The sequence below is a fragment of the Labrus mixtus genome, chromosome 7, assembly GCF_963584025.1.
Source record: "Labrus mixtus chromosome 7, fLabMix1.1, whole genome shotgun sequence".
NCBI classification, from domain to species: domain Eukaryota; kingdom Metazoa; phylum Chordata; class Actinopteri; order Labriformes; family Labridae; genus Labrus; species Labrus mixtus.
The window spans coordinates 3,047,678-3,069,380 of NC_083618.1; the positions used below are offsets into that span (position 1 = coordinate 3,047,678).

General features: G+C 39.0%; 1 protein-coding gene across 5 annotated transcripts in view; it reads left to right on the forward strand.

Moving 5' to 3' along the window:
• The first annotated feature begins 342 nt into the window (after positions 1-342).
• dlgap4b (discs, large (Drosophila) homolog-associated protein 4b) overlaps positions 343-21,703 on the forward strand; it is a 114,126-nt gene continuing 92,765 nt past the window's right edge. Inside the window, exon 1 of one of the 5 annotated variants that reach the window (XM_061042125.1) lies at positions 343-803. The gene's annotated coding sequence lies outside the window, so the exon portion shown is untranslated. The remainder of the gene's footprint in view (positions 804-21,703) is intronic. The other 4 variants (XM_061042122.1, XM_061042123.1, XM_061042124.1 and 1 more) reach the window with 4 other exon arrangements.

The window sequence follows — 21,703 nt, forward strand, 5'->3', positions numbered from 1 at the left end:
CGACATCTGCATGCAGGTGCAGCTGACAGCCTCCTCGGTCACTAACTCCATCCACATCTCAAGTTTCTACTTGAATGTAATCAAAGTCCTATGCTAAATGGAAATTAATAAACGCCATGTGGCTGCCTGAAACATTACACATTTAAATAATCTTATGACATAAATTCAAACTTTATAGTATATTGGCGCCAGAAGCAAGAAAACACTAATACCAAAGCTATACATGAAAAACAGGTACAGTGAAATACAAGCTTTTTACTTGTGATGTGCCAACTATCTCTCTCTCTCTCGCCCTCTCTCTCTCTCTCTCACACTCTCTCTCTCTCTTTCTCTCTCAATCTCTCTCTCTCTTTCTCTCTCACTCACTCACTCTCTCTCTCCCTCTCTCTCTCTGGAGTTTGTTGGTTGGTTTCAGCAGGATCTCAGCATCGAGCCGGCTCGCCTGACAGAGGACAGAGGCAGTCCTCCTCCTCTCTCAATTCCTCCCTCGTATGTCTTGGTGTTTCTGTCTGTCGTCTCCGCATGTATATGTGAATACAAATGTCGGTAATGGAGACCGCTGAGGACCGGAGCTCGTGCTGTCTTTCCCGCCGGAGACACACAAACTCACCGGACGAACACGCCGACTGATAAGCAGTCTTCAAAGGGAAACGCCGCCGCCGCTGCTGTTTACCACAGCGACGGTCGATGCTGTTTTCTTCCTGTTTTTTTTTTTAACGACACGTCTTCGAAATCAGATGCGCTGCTTGAGAAGTTACGGACAAAACACGGATACAACCTCCAAGTCATCTTTCACTTAAAAGGTAAAACGACTCCAGAGTGACTAAAACTGTTGAATTCTTGCTTCGTGTTAGTGTCTAACAGCCTACATCTCGCCCACTGAGTGTGTGTGTGTGTGTGTTTTAGATATTAAGTCAAATATGTCAGACAGGAGTGAACATTTCGTGCAAAGTGGGTGGGATGGTGACTCATGCTGATTCAAACGCTGTTTTTGGACTCAGTATTTACACTGCGTCTATGCGGTGTTTAAATACACACACACACACACACACACACACACACACACAGGCTATAAGGCTGTTCCTTGAACATTTCCCTGGCGCTCTCACAGGACAAGGGGCTCTCTGCTGTCTGTGTGGGTATTAAAACAAAACAACAGTGGGCGATGTGTCCCTGTGATGTTGTGATGCAGCTCCTCCTCCACAGTTTCATCAGCAACATCATTTTCTGACAGGTAAAGAGATACACGATGGAGGTTTAGGAGAACTGGGTGGTGTTGGCCCCAGTGGCTTGTCAGGTTAGGTTTAGAACATGTTAGTCACAGACTGCAGGGTTAGTTTGTTACTTGTTAATGGAAGGAAGGAAGGAAGTCTAATAGGAGACTGAGGGCATGTCGTGTCTTGAAATTTGAAAGTATTCTTTATTTTTGCTCTACGGTCTTCCTAGACTTATTTTTATTGGATGGCTGTGTTTCTAACAGAGGTGTTCGCAAACCTTACTGTTTGCTAATCTCTCAGCAAAGAAATAATGTGTGCAAGATTTTAGAAATATGAGGCTAGCTCTCAACTGAAATGTCACAAACTCCATAGGGAACTTTGTATGTCATTCTCTCTCCAATATTGAACACAAATAATCATCATTGTATTGGTTATAACACTCCTTTGTGAACACTCTGAAGGGTGATCAAGCTTTTCATTTTGAATTTGTTGCACTGTTTTTAGGAGTTTTTATAGGATGGAACAATTCTCTCTAAATTGCAGGATCAATTGACTGATATAAATGAGCTGTCGTGTGAACTCAGGCGCATCCTTACATTCAACGTGCTTCCATGATGATTTAGCCCAGACTCCCATTCTCATATTTACAAGGTCAGATACACTACAAATACATGAATCACACATGCTGCTCTGTCCACTCAGCAGTCACTTTCCCACAGCTCAGCTCAGCTCAGAAATGTTGTGAATCGACAGGATGTTACCAGGAGAAAAAAAAACCACAGAAATGTTGCCAAATTTAAAAAAAACAACAATAAGAAGAGTCTCTGTTTGACACACTGGAGGAAACAGCTGATGCAGATCCAGTTGTGCTCAGCCTGGGATATAATCAACAGAAATCAATAGTATTTTTCCAAAAGGTTTAATCACATAAGCTCCCATGGGTCTGTCCTGCATGGATGATATGAGACGTGCTCGTGGATCCTTTAGTGGGACGCAGTTTCTTTTTATTCCATTAAATTAACAATGGATTTAGGTCTGGCTACCCTTTAAGTGCAGCTTTTCCAGCTGACCTGAAAAGCAGCCTAACTGCTGCGTTAGTGGCCTCAATTTGCTTCTCCTGAAAAAAAAAAAAAAAAAGAAGTAAAAAATGGTAGGGTATGGTAACTCATAGCCATTTATGTCCATCTTCCCTCTCTTGTTCTCTTGCTCTCTCGTCCACTTTCACACACTCTGCCTCTCTCTCTCTCTCTCTCCCTCCTGCTAGTGTGCACTCACTCAAACTGTGTCTCATCGCATCTCGTCACTCTCAGCGGCACTCTGCCCTCTCTGCTTGTCTCCGTCACACACACGCACACATACAAAAAGAAGCAGAACAGCCCACGGCCATGTTGATAAAATCTGGGATTTTGGCACGTACCACTCATGCATTAGCTTGTGTCACAATTTGATTGTTTACTCCCTCCCCCCCTTTTTTTTCTATCCTCCTCATGTGGTTGACGTTGTCTGCTGTACGTTGTGATCTCTTTGACCTTATAACATTGCTCTCTGTTAATTTAAGTATATAATGAACGCAATTTTACGTGACAGAAAGAAGAAGCCCGGGAATAAAACTTCCAAATCCCTGGAGGTACTCCAAGGGCAGGTCATTTCTATTTCCTCTATTTGCGCAGTGGCTTCATTTCAGAGGAATGGTATATTGCAGAGGGCCATTTATAATGTATAGCGTTGCCCTGTATTAAATATCTGCAGAGTCGGAGGTGTATATTGCACTGCTCAGTCAGGGGGGGCACATTACAGCATATTGCATCAATAAAGGGATGAAAGCAATATGGAAGGGAATGGGAAAGAATAGTGTCCTTCTTGGGTATAAAGGTGTTGTAACCTTTTTGGTTTATAGGTAATATTTTGGTAGATACTGTAACATAACTTCAGAGAAGTGGAGTTATATTGGCAGATTGTAGAAAAGGTTCAAGACACAATGCTGATTTCACTGATGCTGAATTTCTAGGATGAAAACATAACAGGAAGTCTACGATCAAGTATAACAGAACGTGAAGCGGCAGGAACAGATAAAGTAGCAGAAGTCTATATTTAAACTGCCTTACGTCGGAGAGAGACAAGATGTCGTCATTCTCCCAAAACAGAAGAATCTCATATCTCGTTGTGTCCTTTTTCAACTTGTTCTCGATAAAGCTGTTTAGAAATACATCACAGCTTCGAGTCTAGTTACAACACGGTTACAGGATGTTTTGGAATGGAAACTGTTTTGATATGAGAACAAAAATAAAACAGATACAATTTATGTGTTATGTGTGTTGCAATTTCCAGATACAAGCCTCAATGTAAAAACTGAATCATTTACTCAGTGAAATGTAACCTTCCTTGTTTGCCCTTTATTTTACAAGTTATTTGCAGTTGTATTGTCTTAGGGGGAAAAAAGCAGACCTTTCTTAGTTGTCAGAATCTTGTTGGGATGCAAATCTACAAGAGTGTAGTCAGAAAGCTGGATAATGCAAAACAAATTAAAATGATTTTTGATTCTGCCGTGATTGCCAAAATGAAACTAAATGAAAGCAATATGTCATTCCAAAAATCGTGGCAAAATTCACACCCATCTGCTGATTATTTAATGCAACTCTAAGAGTTCCAAAACAGTCTGAAATCTTTGAAAATGCTGAATTATGCTGCAGTTTTTATCTCCTTGTTTTGCTTACTTTCTCTTACTCGCACCGACCTGTCAGACATTCACATGTTTGATGTCTTGAGCACAAATTAGCTGATTCCATCTTTACATAAAACAAGTATTGGGAGAGAGGTTGCAACCCTGATACTTCAAACCTCCCACTTTGAAATCCAACTTGAAATCAAAGCAGTGCAGTTTGGGTGGATCTGACATGAAAAATGCACTTTTGACATCAATTAAAGGCTCCACTAGCTGTCCAAAAACCCAAGACTATCCTCTCTAATTAAACCTCAAGTCTCCGTTCCCTAGAGGAGGCGGCAGGATTACAGGAATGGGTGCCAAACCCTCTTTTCACCTGCCTTGCAGCTAATAGCCATGCTAGCCGTGCTGCGCTGGGATACTAGGGCTGGCACAGGCTCAGGTTGGCAAATGGGGAGCTTTACCACTGAGGCTGTTGCAATTCTGAACACAACATGACATGCCTCTATGGCTGGTGTGATGCTAGGAAACGCTCATTAACACTGCAAAAAAGGAACTGTTTGTGCTCTTAAAAGTCCAGGATTTAAGGAGGATTACAACCCAGCTGTCAAACAGAAGGATCCTGCAAAAAGATGATATAATAGTGCTATTTGTGAGTGTTGTGTTCTGAACATTGATTTCTCCTTGTGGCTTTGTGCATAGCAGATACGGTGTGAGCAATTAAATGTAGGTGAATAAAGTTACATTTTGGATGAGACTGCGTACATCAAGACTGCGGCTTAAAATGTAATGTCAATTCTAACCCTAGCTTTATCATGCACCAGCTTATCATTTCATTCAGCTCCAGAAATAGGAAAGCATCTTGGAAAAATCAGCATTCAAGCACATTACGCTAATGCTAATCAGTCTATGTAGAAGCCAGGTAATGCAACACTAAATGAGGCTATTGGTTGCACATGGTGGAAGATACAGGTACCGAGATTGCATAATGATTCCTTCAAAGTTATAATCATCTTCCTGTTTGAAATTCATGCAGTGTTGTGCTTCATATAAGCACCCACCAAGGAGATTCTTTACAGTGTGGCTTTCCACATTCGACTTCACCTCTGAACGTCAAGGATAATTATGCTATTCTCCACAGATCTGCTAAAGTTATGCCAAAACACCCACCTGAGGTCAACAGAAGTAAACGTAGGAGTAAATAATACCATAGTCAGGATTTAGTGTGTTTAATGAATTAAGACTTAGTTTACAAAGGAAATATCTTCATGTCCTTCAGTGGTCCAGCAATCATAAAAACCCTGTCCCCTGCATTAAGACTCAGCAAATGGAAAAAAAATGATGAAGATATAATGTGTCAGTTGGTTACACAATTTGTGTAAACAAGTGTCATTCATCAGATCAGATACGTTAAAGCGACAACAGACCCAGAAGAACCTGGAGTCAACTCCCATGAGCAACGCAATAAGATGTCCTGCATCAGTTAAATGATCCTCATTTCTTTTCTTTTTCAGCTGCATCATCTAAGAGCAGTAGAACCTAACAGAGTGTGAGAGCAAACAGCCGTGACTGAAGGAACTCAATGGAGTGTGAAATGCTGTTATGATGGATCCATGTTAGGTTTACGTTTGTGTGTCTATAAATGTGTGTGTGTGAGGCTCTAAGTACAGTTTTATGTCAGCCTGTCTGAGCAGTGGATCGAGTTTGAAATCTTGGGAAATGTGTTATTCTCTTTTAGTGATACATTTCAGACTTATTATGAAGAAAGACTTTTCTAAATCAGATTCAAATAACAATCAGTGTTAAGCTTTCATAGGGTGGAAGCTACTTAGGTTTGGTTGTATGTTTTTTGGGGCTATCAGTCAAAAAGACAAAAAAAGATTCCTCGGGTGACAAGATGGCAAAATTGTTACAGAGCACCCTTTCATCCTTTATGATTATTCCAGTGTTTCATTATTTTTGCATGTCATAAACCGATCGTCCTCTGCCGTCTTTTCAACCACCACTGCACTATCAATTGCCCTAATATGGGCATAAATGCGTCCTGAAATTCTTTTTTAAAAAGAGATGTGACGTTTCACTTGATGCTTGATGATGAAGCAGAACAGACTGTGCTATTGATTTGAAACTGAGAAAGTTTCCAACCAAGTTGTGTTTAAAATATTAACTGACCAGACTGAGAAATCAGATACCAAGTAGATGGAGTTGGAAAGATATCAATTATTTAGATTTGACTATCCAAATTATTCAGTCATGGAGAAATTCACAAGAAATTCCAACCCTGACAGTAAAAGCTGCTAAACATTTGCATTTGCAGAGATGTGACGAGGAAAGTAAATAGCATTGCTAGTAGTGATATTGAAAGAAAAGTTATTCCTGTTTATAAATAAGTGGTTGAATCAAAATAACACATAATGTTGGCAGGGCTTTTTTTTTGTACTTTAAATGCACTCTTATTTCCTTATTTTCCCGTCTTATTCAAACAATTTCTCAAATATTTTTCTGCATTTTCCGTTTTTTCCTTCTTCCTAATATCATTCCACACGCAGCCCCCTATGACCCCTCAACCCACTTCTGCCTCTTCCTCCTTCTCCACAGAGCCTCCTCTTAACAAGGCTGTTCCACACTGGGGCCTGCATTAAGATGCAGACCCCTCTCTCTGCCGTTCTCTCTCAGTGGCCTTAATCCTTGCCTCTCCACTGCTATGAATGATAGCCTCAGCAGCTAGCCCCCAGCCTCTGGCGGGCACAGGCCCATTGGTAAACATAATGGAGAGTAAATGGCGGCAGTCAAAAGATGCATCTCAGTGAGGAGAGGTCCGACTGTCAGCTGCTCATGAGCTGGAAGAGAAATGAGTCCCTGACAGGCCCAAGACTGAAAAGTAAAAAAGAAAAATAAGAAATGTTAAAGTTTCTGAATGTTGGCATGGGTGGTAGCAATAGACTCTAAATATTAATGGATGAAGCCTGAGTGACACCAGCCATTTGTTACAGCAGGGGGCTCCGGAAGCTCATCGGCAGCAGCCGCCATGTTGGAAATGCTGTCTCTGCCTAACTTTCAGTCAAACTAACGACATAGAGCTGAGGCGGGTTTTAAGCCCTTTGAAGAACCGTAACATCGCACCCACCTGTCAATCATGTCAGCTACGCGTCTAACTGTGTATAACACATATCGTTTTCAAAATCAAAACCGAGCAGTTTTAAAACTCCCGCCTAACTAGAGCCAACCTCAAGCGGACACTTGACAAACTGCAGGATTTTGCGCTTCCGCATTGGCTTCAATTTGCTAGATGGAGGTTACCGCATGGTGATAGCAGATTTCCAAAAATCACTCGAGATCACAGATGTGAAGATTTTCACAGTATTTGCAAATTGTTGTTGAGCTGGGTCTGTTAATATCAGCTGTAACTGTTATAGTGTTATCAGAAGGTCTGTGTGTGTGTTTTTGTCTTTGCACTCCTGTCATTCATAAATAATGAGGGGAAATTTTGTTTGCCTCAATATGAAAAACTCAGACAGACATACGAACTGCACCCGCAGCTGCCTTTATAGTATGATATTAAACAAAAGTAGATTTTATTGAGCTTCACATCTTTCTTAATTCAAAGCTACAGTTATGAGTTGGATCATCAGAAAAAAACCTGACGTCATAATTGTGATTTGCAGTGCACTAAAAATTCTTTAAAGTCTTTGTAATTACGTTTTGGCACTTTAACCAGTCCCTCAAGTATGCCCTGATGTTGCTATTACAACAATTAACACAAATTCAACCACTTCCTATGCATGCTTGTGATCATTAATTCCACCATCCTGTGTTGTAAAATCTTAGCCGTCTCATGATGCTTCTAGTTGAGCCTGTCGACCAATCAGAGGTTATTTTACTGATGTGTTTTTCACCGCTGATCCCAGAGAGGCATTATGCATTAGATATCCCATTGTTCTCAATCACTCTACACTTGTGTAGCAGCTAAAGTAACCACACACACATTGTCCTTTGAGCACAAGATGTCTTCTTGTACCTGATATTTTGTCATTTTCGCTGCACTTTAACTTTTAGTTTTTTTTCTTCTTGCTATTTTGACAGACGTTATGTTTATAAAAAGGTTTTGGTGCTTTGAAGAAAACTACCAGAGGCTCTTTTTATCCAAAAATAAAGAACATTTCTAGAACTGCTGTGATCCAAAACCTTTTTTTGGTATACCAGTTTCAAATATTTTTACACTAACCATATTTCTACAGCAATTTCAATGCCTCAAAATATCACAACTTGCATTGAGATACTTTTTTAAAAGATGCCTCAAAATCAGGCTTCAACAAAAGCAAAAGAAGCCTGCGTTATCTTTGAGGGACTGTTTTCTGGTGTTTCTCAGTGGTATCAGAACTTATTTGAAAACAACACTACATCCTCCTTCAGGGAACCATAACACGCAGAGTCCCTGATAACTTATGCCACTGCTTCCTGTCTCCAGAGTCTTTATAAACAGTCAGACCACTTCTCCAACAGATAGAGCCTCATTGGGATGCATAGTCCAACCCCCCACTAAAGAATGGAGTAAAAAAATGAAATTAGAGGACAGCAAGCTCACCTCTGTGTTCAATTTACTTAAATCTACTCTCATGGCCTCGCTAATAATCATCCCTCTCTTTCACACACGCACACATACGTCGTCGAGAGATGAATAGATTCACTTAATACTGAATCCTGCATAATAACGTCGTCTGTGTCGCCTGTGCAATGTAGGTGTGAAACTTGTCTGACTGATAAATCCCAAAGTTGACTTCTATTGTTCTGTCTTTTTAAGAGTTTATTGGGTGGGTTAGTGTGAGTGTATTTTTAGGGCTCCTCCATCACAGTGACACATCAGAGGCTGCACATCTTTACCTAAAAAGAGACACAAAGGCGTTGGGCTTTACATTTTAATAAGAATATTTTTAGAGCATACTTTAGAAGACATGGTTTTACAAAATGTTCATCTTTACTGACAGGGGCAAGGTTTTTGGTATCAGTTGTTTAGTTTCCATTTTGCAGTCCAAGTATCCACTTGTGTTTCATCTGGGACTGGTAGCATTCAGGAAAACAGTCCGTAGAGCAAAAGAGGTGAACCACATCAGCTGAAATGCATCCTGTAACCCAGTGGCATTCACCAATTCTACAATTCACTTAGCAGACGCTTTTATCCAAAGCGTCGTACATCAGAGAGTAAGTACAACACAAGCAAGGGTCTTAGGACGCTGTTGTGAAGGTTGGATCAGACGCGTTTCATTGGCAGTGTCACCAATCAATCAATCAATCAATCAATCAATCAATCAATCAATATATAAATAAAGCTTTATTTATTTAGCACCTTTCCTACAAATCAAATGAAATTCAAAGTGTTTTAAAGCTTTTGTAAAATAAGAAGAAAAAAAACATGGAATAGGGACAAAACACACCAGACAACTATACAATGGAGCTCCCACTGCATTGGTAGATATCTCTTAAGTATAACTCAATTTTACCTTTTCAAGTAACTAGTGGGAATGTCAAACATGGAAACGCCCTCAGGAACCCCTCAGTGCTTATTTAAGTAGAAGCTGGCCACTCCAGAAGCCCCAAAACTTCGAGCTGTGTTTTTTTTAAATCACATAATAGTGACATGGTGCAATGGCAGGCTGTAATAGACTGTCGAACATGTGATTTATTATGATATTATGATAATAAAAGTGTCATTTTTTAAAAGGGCAAGGTAACTATGATGTGTACTAGCAAAAACCATCATAGCGCACCTCTGTCGATATACTGTCACTTTTGTTCTTACACAGTGTTACTGGAGGATTGTGTCACATGTTCTAAACATTCTTATAATGTATCACTCAAAGTTTTAAACACACACACTGACTCACACAAACCCTAAGCTTTACAGTCTAAAAAAAACTGGGATGTTGAGAAATTAATTGTACAGCTTGACCTCGACATTCACAATGATCTGTAGCTTTCTTTCAAACACTTTTATTAGTCTCGTATTGCTCTCCACAGCCTCCTTCCACCTCTCATTGTGTGTGTGTTTGGAACTCTGTCGGCCTTAATAGTGAGGTTTTTCCACGATACTAAATCACAATGTAATAACTGTGTAGCTAGAGCTGGAGCGCATCTTGCTAAAAGCGAAAACATGGAGAGCTGTGAACTTCACTCAGCACTGGTCAAATCGAACAAAACAGCTGCTCTTGAGCATCTATAGAACCTGCCTGTTTCTGTTTCCTCTTTTTGTTGAAGGCAGCAGTCTCTTGTCATCAAAGGTGACTATCACTGCCATTCACATAAGAGATTGCATCCTTTCCTGTCTAAAAGGGGAAGGTTTAGCTGTTTATCTGTGATTAAAATAACTATAGTCTAATGAAACCTTTTAGTACAATAACAGAAAACCCTGGACTATTACAAGGGAATGAGACACACAAGGTGAATTTTCATGCTCTAGACCGAGATGGGTGCATGGCATGCTCCCACTGGAAACGTTTTTCATATTTATGGAAGATATTTGTACTATTTTATCATAAATTTTAACATGAAAATTGATTGAAAGATTCCCCCAAAAATCTATAAATCACTTGGGAGAAACCTGATGATGAAAAAAATCCTTTAGTGCTTCCATGTATTTTGTATCTAATAGTTTTCCAATTATTTGTTATCATTCTAAAACCATAATACAACATGTTGGCTTTTTATATCCTTTCCAAATTTCGAAAAAGAGACAGTTTGCTTTTGCCCAATAATTGCCAGATATGATGCTGGCTCTAGACCGACCCTGCTGTTACACCAAGACACAACTTTAAGATGCTACATAACTGTTGGTCATGTTTTTTGTGTCATATCCTTGTGTTTTCCTTACTTATGAAAGCAGAAGATGATGTTGTTTTTCTTTTAGAGTTTGTTTGTTTGGGTTTACTTGGGAAATATATATTGTGTTTTGGTAGTCTTAGCCTGTACACACTTAAAAGTCAGCTTGTACTTTCACAGCTTTGATTTTCAAAATGTTGCCTCATGATTTGATTCTTTATTCTGTGTGTGTTCTTTTGGTCTATTTTGATTGTTTTGATTCTTTGATATGCCCTGCTTTTTAAATTATAAATAAACCTGCCGTGGCTGTTTGATACGAGTTGTTTTGGAGTAATTATTGGATCCTCTGCAGCACAGACCTGTGGGTGACTCATAAAGGATATCACACAGAGAAATGGAAGGAGGAAAGCGAGAATGGTGGAGATAAATACAGACAGAGAAACTGCCAGTTCAGATGCCAGCTCCTGACAAACAAACGAGCAGTGATTAGTGCTAAAGCTCAGGAGACATGAACACAAACCTCATGTGGTGTGTTAATAAATGCACCAGGCCATGTCGTTATGTCTGTAACTATGTAACTACAAAAGAGCTTGTTACCGCACACAGCTGATGTCAGGAATTTATTTCTGCATACTGTTCTCTGTCAGTGTCAATCATGGTTTTGTTCTTTTTTCCATTTCTTTCTCCATACTTTTCTCTACTCGCCCACCAGAGTACCATTTCCATAAAATCTGAAGCTGATGTCCCTTTAAATTAGCAGGGTGCCCAAACGTTTGTGAAGCAATGTTCATCATAAGTATATTTGTATAAAATAGACTTTTTATACATTCATTTTGTTTGTATTTGTGTCTTATGAAGTGTTCATTCCTCTGTACCCACCTCAGTGTTACTCAACATACCTACAGGTTGGATTTAACTTAAAATGACCACTCAACACAAAAATCACAAGCAAAAAATCTAAGCAAAGGCAGCATGCAAGAAGATTCCAACAGACTTTGAGTTTTCAGTGTGTTGTGGTGGCTCTTGGACTCTCAACTTTTTTTCTCTTGGCTATGCAAGTGGATTGGCTAAAGGTATTACAATGTGGTTGGTCGGCTGGTTGGATGGATGGTTGGATGGATGGATGGATGGATGTATGGTTGGATGGATGGATGGACAGTCAGACAGTCATCCATTCTAGGGAAATATCTGAACAATCTAAGGGTGTGTTGACATATATCCTTGGTGCTTGGAAGCTGGCTCTTGCTGATTTTCGTCATTCCTTGACTTTGCATTCTGTTGCATCAGCAATTTTTCAATTAACCTAAAATATAACATACATGAATACGGATCGATAGGTATAAACTTTTGATCTTGTATTTGCAGTTTGTCAGATTATCTTTTTATCTGCATTTTTTTGGTTAGCATGCCTAACTTAAAGTGCAAACTCTTACCCTAACTCCCACTAGGCCACATTTTTCAGAAATACAACATGTCTTACCACTGTTAACATATGTGACGAGACACAGATCATCCTCCCCCTCAAGCCAAACAACTACAACACACTCACAGCCCTCAAAAATTGTCTTCAAGACATCAAATCTTGGATGGCCACAAACTTCCTCCAGCTCAAAAACGATAAAGCCGTTTTTTTTGGTTGGTCCACAGCACTTGACAGACTCAATATCCCCTCATCACGGCCACTGCCCCAGCCCCTTAAATCTGAGGTAAAAATCTTCGGATTATAGTTGATTCAGCACTTAAATTCGACAACCAAAAAAATCAGGTTGTAAAATTAAGCTTCATGAAGCTCAGATCAATCTCCAAATTAAGACCCATCCTCTATCATTCTGACCTGGAGAAAGATATTGATGTATTGATGCAATTATATCCACTCGCATCGATTACTGTAATTCACTTTATTTTGGTATTACTCAGTCATGTCTTTAGCTCGTACAAAATGCAGCAGCCAGAGTTTTAACACGGTTGATAAGAAAAGATCACTCCAATTCTTGCCTCCTTACACTTTCTACCCGTCAAGTTGACAACTGATTTTAAAATACTTTTGACTATGTTCAAGGTGTTAAAGGCTTTATTTGTGATTTTTTGATCCAGCAGATGTCGCCCTTGAGCACCAGCATGAAACCAAAACAACTTGCGGTGCATTGTTGTGTTAGCATGCTAATGCTAGAGATCTTTATCATGCTCGTATCTTCACACTGCATGTAAATTTACCTGAAATGAGCGTGATCTAGAAACACAGTTAAGCAGTGAGTACAGTATGTTATTCTTCTTTTCTCTAGTCCCTCAATTAAACAACTTTTATACATGAGGGGAGGAGTCAGCCGGCCGTCCCGAACATGTAAACAAACTGAAGATAGGACTCTGAAAACTCAGAAAGCATCACAGACAGTGGGACTCGGGTGTTACACCCATTGTAGACAGTCATGACTCACAGAGTTATTTTCAGAGGATATACTTGATTTATATTATATTTAAGTGTGAAAAATCAAATATAAAGCCTTTAAATGGACTTGCCACTGTTTACCTTCCAGAACTCCTGTCACCATATCAGCCAGTAAGAGATCATCTGACCAAAACTTTCTGTCCATTCTTAGATTCAGGGCAGGGTGTTATGGGTATCGAGCCTCTCTTGTTGCTGGACCAAAATTATTGAACTCTCTACCTCCCAACAGCTGTATCTCACTAACTATTGGTGTTTCTAGACACCTTAGAAGGTATATCTACTCAATTGGCGTAAATTTGAAACAACCCATCAGGCTCAGGGATCCATAGCGCTGTAAATTTTGTGTTACACTCTACATAATTGTTATCTGTTCTTTCATTTTGATTGTTGTTTTTGTCTGTTACTTTCTAATGCTTTGATTTTTCCTATACTTGCTGTTGAGCACTTTGGATGAACTGTGTTGTGTGTAAAGTGCTAAATAAATAAAGTTGAGTTGAGTTGAGACAACGTGCAGCTTTTAGATGTTGGACTTCAAGTTTTGTGCCTTATGTCAGGGACCAAACAACCAATGAAAACTTTCCCTGCTAAGACTCTACATAAACCAGAGTTTGGTGGACTATTAGAGGAAAACCCAACATTTAGCTCAAAGTGTTGAAACCAAAGTACATCTGCACTAAAGTATGTGGTTCCTGATTCTTTTCTTTTGGAAAAATTGTAATAATTTCATCCCTAAATACAGATGTATAAAAGGAAATCATGTACAATGCTTCTCATGCTTCTCTCTTGCTACCATAGTATTCATCACTATTATACTCTACAAATACTTTATTATGATGCTTTATAGCCTGACCTCTATGTGATTCACATACATCAAATGAAAACTATAGGAACTTAACAACTTTCCTTTAATTAAAAGCCCAGATGAAGACTTCAGGGTACCTCTCAGTAACTTTACAGCCACCAATAAAGGTCACTCTTCGTTTGAAACTTTAACCTTACAGCACGTGGTGTTTATCTGGTCACACACGATTAACAACGTTATCAATGCCAGTCAAATCATAAGCAGTCCTGATTGAATGGCCTGAAGCGACCTTGGATTATCTGAGGAACGAGCAGCTAATTATATCATTCTGTTTTTTCTGCACAGTCACAGTAGCTCAGAACCAGAGAGCTAATTCATGCTAACCTTCTTCGCTCTCTCTCTCTCTCTTCAGGCTGACTCATTGACAAACTGTCAGTGCATTTGAGAAGTTGTGAAGGGAAGAATAAGCTCTCTTAGGACTGGAGCACTTATTATGTTACACCAGCTTTTTACAGATCCAATGACAGATGTTAGCAGTGCGAATGTAATATCTCAATACAATATTTTCAGACTTCTGGGTAGAAGGAACCAACCATTCCTACGTCATGAACAATCTTTGTCTTGATACATGTTTTTCTCCTTCGGCCAGCCATTTGTTATTGTATTAATAGCATGACTGCTGCTGGTTGTTCTAATGGATAAATGAAACAGCTCGTATGTGGTTTGTTCTGTGGGGGCAGGAGGACTAAAATATGAACACTGTAATTGATGTTTTGATTTAACAATGTAACTAGACCACCATAATAAGGCCTCAAGCAGAGCAGAAAATACGACATATTCAACGTACACGGCATAAAAATAGAGTTGGTAGAAACTGATGTTGATGGTATTCACATTCTGTTAAAGCAGTTAGCTGACATGTATTGGAGTTGACTCAAGGCTAACGTCAGTGTAACAGGGCAGATATATAACTGCAGGATAAATATTGTCACTGAGATCAGTCGGTGAAATCTTTAAATGAATAACTAGAAACCGATGTCAGAGTTTAAGCCATTGGGGGGTTCAGTGTGCAGAATGCTGTACTGTCAGCAGAGGAAATGATTCATAAAAGATCATTCTCCACCCTTTTTCTTTTCATTACAAAAGCTATAGCAATCGATGGGTTACAGGACGACTAAGTTAGAATTTATACTGGCAGCCAACCTGATCTCACAGAACACTTGAAGTTACTACAGTTTAACAATGAATTTCAAGTATTTAAAATCGAATCAAACTAACAACAGGCTTTTGTAACACCACTAATGGTGCAGGGTGCCTAAGGGGTTGTACAGATAGCTTGAGGCTCTATTAAGTATTTCAACACAAGCCCCCTTACACACATCCTGTGCTCTCTGTTTGGAAACAAAGAACATTTAGAATTTAAGATATGAAGGTGATACAATGAAGGCACTTAATTATCTTCTCATACCTTTATATTTGAAAAAGACAGAAAGAACCAAAAAAATAGACTTGCAGTTTGCACATTTTAATGAATTTCAAAAAAATTTGAAACTACAGATTTTCCAAAGAGGCCTTATTTGTGCTTGTAGTCCATACAGTTCAGGAATAGCATTAACTTTTGTCACCATACGTGTGGATATAAACTTTTAGGTCAATTATAGAAGATGCTGTAAACTCTAGGTGTCACAGAATAAAACAAATACTATACAAACTATGAATTCCAAAACATAAAGGCTTGCAATAGTTGAAAAGGCTAAAATGCAGCGAAATGCAACGACCTGCAACAAATTCTACTAATCGTATAATAGAGCATTATAAAAAGCTTTGGACTGGGTGCCTTTGCTTTTGAGAAACATGCAGTTTAATATGCTGATCCCATGCAAACTAAATATCACATTCAATGTGCAGCTGAAGTGAATATCACTACTGAGCATATCATTAACGTTTTAAGTGCTGCATGATCCATGCTTTGTGGTTTGTGTCAGGGATAATGATGCTCCCTGATAGCTGTAATTGAAACAGGCTCCATTGATCATACTGATAGTGTCGTATTTAAAGTGAATGAATCACTCTGATAATATTCAGTATTCATTTTCTATGCGTATAACTACAAGCCATTTCTAATATTATTAATGTCATGTCATTGCATTCTTTGTTACTATCTCATATGAATCTGTAACCTCCATATTGTGTGTCCATGACCTGATTTTTCCCCATGTTCATTGTGTGTGTTTGCTTTGAGGCTTTCCATCGAGAATCAGGCCTATCTACATTAATGCCATTACAGAAGAGATTAGAATAAAATCATGCCTGAATATGAGCATTTGTTTATACTATGAAATAAAGAGACAAATGGCTTTCAGTCTAAAGGATGGTAATCTTTATAAATCCCTGTGCTTATGCTGAATCACTTCCACCGTGCTGAATACACGTCAATACATTAAAAGTGGGGCAGGAATAATGCAATAAAGTAGGGGTATGTGTTTGTGTACTCCTGCAAGACTGGTGGTCTCTCTTTCTCTCTGTGTCTAGTCACCAGTCATGCCACATGTCTCATCAATGGAGACTAACATCCTTGGCTCACTGGGACAGGCAAACAAAGAAAAGAGGGGGAGATTGGTTATGGGAACGACGCTAAATCAGGAGCAAAGTGAATCGATTGATTTCAGATGGGGAGCAGCTCTGAATCCACTACAGCACTTAGTGTGAATAACAGCTTGAATTGACTGAGCGACTTGCCTCAGGGGGTCTTTTGTGCATATGTGTGGTGGGTGTGTATAGAATGATTTGTGTTTTTGTGTCGGTTTTATGTTTCTCTGGTGTGTGCTTTGTATGGGTTTTCTCTCAAAAACCAGTTTAGAGTCTGCCATGCGAGCAGCTCTGTGAGGATGCCTTTATGTACAGTGGTGCTGTGAGCTAAATGCTAATGTGTGCATGCTAGCATTTCAAACTGATGAATACAGTCAACTACATCAGCATCTTAGTTTAGCATGTTAGCATACTAATGATTTCTAATTAGCGGGAAATAAACAGCAGCAAAAGCTACAGTTCAGGATGGTGGGAATGTTATGTTGTAATGTTATTCTTGATTCACTTGTCTCTTTTTGAAGACACAAATAACCGAATGGAATTGAATACTAAGAAGAAGAATAAAAATTTCACATGGTGTTTTATGAAAAAGTGGCCAAGAGAAACATTTTTGTACCTGAGATGCACTTGTTGCACCTGAGTAAAGCTCTGTTTAGTCAAGAGAGCACTGATGGTCACTGCTGCCCTGAGGCTCTTCTGTACAAACAGAAAGACGAACACATATCTTGCTTCTTTTATTCTGACAAGTGCTTCTCTTGGAGTAGTTTTGGCTACAGAGGCTGCACTGCCTCCAGTTTTTGAATGGTAATAAAAGGGTTGAAATACTGCAAGAATTTAATTAGACCAAAATGTAACTTTGTGGCCTGGCTGCCACAAGCAGTGAGTTATTGTGAGCATCCAAGAGCAAAACAATGACCATTATACAACAGTGAGCTCAGACCAAGTAATATGACTGGACAAGAGGCGTTCACAGGAACAACAGCACTGGGAGTTTTTGCTCTACATGTCAAACTTTGCTTGATGTGTTCTGAATTCAGCACAGCAACCATTCTTTGTACATATTAATCAAGGTGGAGCGTCAGAATCAAACATGCCAACCCAGCAACTGTCAACAGACATACAGATTCATGCTTAGAACACATGGTTGATCCATGGGTCATTGTAGGGAGGTGAGTGCTGCAACTCATCCAAATCAAAGCTTTTTTTGATTGCAGCTGTTTTGATTGCTTTTTGGACTTCTTCTCTATGGAAGCGATTAGTGATCAGAATTCAAATGATAAAGCTAATTTGAAAATTCAAATGCATTAACAGAAATTCTTTTTAACTTTCAGAATATGGGTGTATTATTTGACTCAAAAATAAAATGATGATTAATTTATCTAATTTGAATTTTGCTTTATCATTTTCAAAAAATGCCCGCTAAATCTGTATCATAATTCAAATGAAAAAGCTAATTTTAAAATGAAAATACAGTAACAGAAACATGTTTTAATTTTCAGATTATAGGTGCATTATTTTACCTATATTTAAAATGAATATTCAGTCATCCAGTTTGCATTATACTTTTACTCTCTATGTATGCATATTGTATGACATCATTCAAATGAAAACTAAAAGGTCTTTGGCTTTTCGTTTTCAAACTTGCCGTGCTAAAAAGTGATCATAATTCAAACCAACTTGAAAACGAAATGGCAAAGTGGACGGCGCAGGAAAGTGACGTCAGACTCCAGCTCCCAGGCAGGTGAACGTAATATTTACAGTCTATGAGGCGAGTGGGCAGAACGCGCAGTACGATGGGTGGTGGGGTGAATCTTTAACACAATTGGGCAGACTTTAGTTCACACTGTGATACGGGTGGCGATCGGAGTGGTTTTTTCAGCGCACACTGAACTTTCAGCGAGCATGACGCAGCAGCTTTATAACCAGAGCTACCAAGTCTCACACATGACACCATGCCCACTATCTCTGACCGTGAGAGTCACTCAGCATCTGCACGCCGTGAAATTCACACAGACGTGTCCTAAGACCGGTTTATTGATAGATTATAGATCACTGTCTTCTCTGTTTAACTTAATTACATTAAAAAAGATTATCGATTGAATTTTCTGTTTCTAATAATCTCTCCAGCTCTGTGCACAAAGTGTCTCTCATCCTCTGTGCGTAATGGCTCACACTCTCCCTCTCGACCGACTGTATGAGCTCTCTCTCCCTTTCAGAGATTGTTTTGTAGTTATTAAAAGAATAATCAACTACAACGCTAAAATTGAATCAAAATCAGGGCAACAACTAGTTTGGAGCTTGTACCAGCGTTAAAGATTCACCCCGCCACCCATCGTACTGCGCGTTCTGCCCACTCGCCTCATAGACTGTAAATATTACGTTCACCTGCCTGGGAGCTGGAGTCTGACGTCAATTTCCTGCGTCGTCCACTTTGCCAATTCGTTTTCAAGTTGGTTTGAATTATGATCACTTTTTAGCACGGCAAGTTTGAAAACGAAAAGCCAAAGACCTTTTAGTTTTCATTTGAATGATGTCATACAATATGCATACATAGAGAGTAAAAGTATAATGCAAACTGGATGACTGAATATTCATTTTAAATATAGGTCAAATAATGCACCTATAATCTGAAAATTAAAACGTGTTTCTGTTACTGTATTTTCATTTTAAAATTAGCTTTTTCATTTGAATTATGATACAGATTTAGCGGGGCATTTTTTGAAAATGATAAAGCAAATGTCATTTTCTTCCTCATTTTAATTTAGTCAAAGAATGTGCGTTTTTGAAGTTGAAAACTAAAATTCAAATTAGATAAATTAATCATCATTTTATTTTTGAGTCAAATAATACACTCATATTCTGAAAATTAAAAAGAATTTCTGTTAATGCATTTGAATTTTCAAATTAGCTTTATCACTTGAATTCTGATCACTAATCGCTTCCATACTTCTCTAGTTAGATCTCTATTTAAGAGTGCATCACTATTGGTATATTGAACATCCAACACCCAATCCTCCCCAAGCAACAAATGTCTTCATAAAACTGATAATCAATGTTTTTAGGCTGTCTTAAGAGGAGGCCAGAAAAAGTACTCTCCCATTCGTTTAATGCCTTATCCAAGTCAGATGATGTTTTTATTACACTCCAGACTTGCATAGGAAACTTTTGCGAGCATTTGAGTCCACATTATTTATCTTAATTAATCTTAATTCTTAATTATAAATGGTACAAATGTATTATTTGACCTCTCTGATATTTTGTTACAATAAAGTTTCAGCGTAGCTGCACGTCTAATATCTAAGTTTAGAACGGTATCTGGCACACTTCATACTTTTATAACCAACACTGAACCTCATCATTAACAATGAACGATCTGGGGGGCCCCGGTGACCTAGTGGTTGCCTTGCACACCCCATGTATGGAGGCTGGAGTCTGCATGTCATTCCCCACTCTCTCTTTCCCTGGTTTCTGATTATACCCACGGTCCTGTCTCTCCAAGCATAAAAAGGCCAAAAATAAACCTTAAAAAAATGAAAAAAATCAACGAACGATTTGGCTGTTGGCAGTAGTCTCTGATCTCTCCCCAGGGAGATTTATTAAGTGGGAGTTAGCAGGAAAATATAACAAAACAAAATCCAGATATCTTGAAATGAGAGGCTTACAATGACATCAGCTTTTTCAAAATTTCAACATTTAATCCTAGAATAAACTTGACTTCAATATCAGCCAAACATCACCTGTTGCTCTACATGCTTTCATATGCATTTTCTTATTTCGACCAAACGAAGCCCATCCATTAATATTCCAATGTTAAAGTGAAATATGTTCATGTAGACTGTGATGATAAGAAGATCCTCATGCACAGTCCTCCTCTGTCCCAGGCCTCTCATTTCTCCTATTTCTGTTCTCTTGGGCTTCTCTTCCATACCAGTCATCGTGTCTCTTGCGGGACGCCTGTGCCACACTCCCCTGGTGCTCGTTCCGGTTTTGTCTAAATTGGTTTTCACTCTTTGACCCTTCTTTTTGACTTCTGTGAGTGGCTTGGTTATTTCCCCTCTTTGTTTCACTTCATCTTTCCATATTCCCCTGTCTTGTGAGCCCACAGGGATATCTCTCAGCAGTGTTTTAAAGTTCAGCTCAATCAGCTGGTCAATGTGGGATTTAGCTGATCGTAGAAACCGTGATCCTCGTGCTTTTGGTGAAGAGTGCTAGTTTTCTCCTCTGTGGATGAATACTCCCCCTTTACCAGCCCTGGCTTGCCTCCTCTCTCACTTGGTGTGGCATCCACAATTTGGATCTCATGAGCTGCTTTGGAAAAACATATTGGCCCGAGTGCTGGAAAATATTTGTATGTTGCCGTACAGTTCCAGCAAGCTGTGGTACTGCTGTGCTTGCAGAAACCAAAATTAAAGATTTAATAAACAATAATAAAAATGTGTTATTGCTTATAGTTTATATGTATATATGTATATATATACCAGTATGTCACTTGTAGTACTTTTGTATAAAATAAATATCACACACTAGGTAAATCTGTTCCAGCAATGAATCATTAAGTTACTGAACCGTCCTGTTAAAATGTGGTGCAGCAGAACTTTAAGCTAATTGGTTGATATCATTAGCTTAACGAATGGTCAATATAACAACATGATTAATTTTACTGCACGTTTTTTGCAAATATATTCTGCAAGGCTCTTTGAATCTGTTACAATGATTGATGTGAATCAGTGCATCCTCTCTCATCACTTTAATTCAAACAGACATTGTCAACACACAGAAGCTGTTAGTAGATCCACCCTTACTCTTGCAGGACTTGAAGGGCTAATGGGTCAAGCCACTGTTATAGATCAGTGACCCAAGTGGTAATCAGCTATTTTAGCTGCTAGGCTAAGTGCTAGTCAATCCGCTCACTTATTTAAGATCTCAAGGGTGGTGTTATTGGACCAAGGTCATATTCAACCTCAGTGACATTGTGAGTTAATACATTGGACTTAGTCTGCTGATCCCTCTGTGTCAAAGATTCTTTAAATGAAGGGTGACCTTCACAACGCCTGTACACCATGCTCTTGTTTGAGGCTGTTAGCCGGCCTCGCGAGCCCATGCATATTTGATGTAAAACCTCACATTGACCTGTCAGAGAGTGTAACAGAAAGTACGCTTGTGATTCAGCTGCT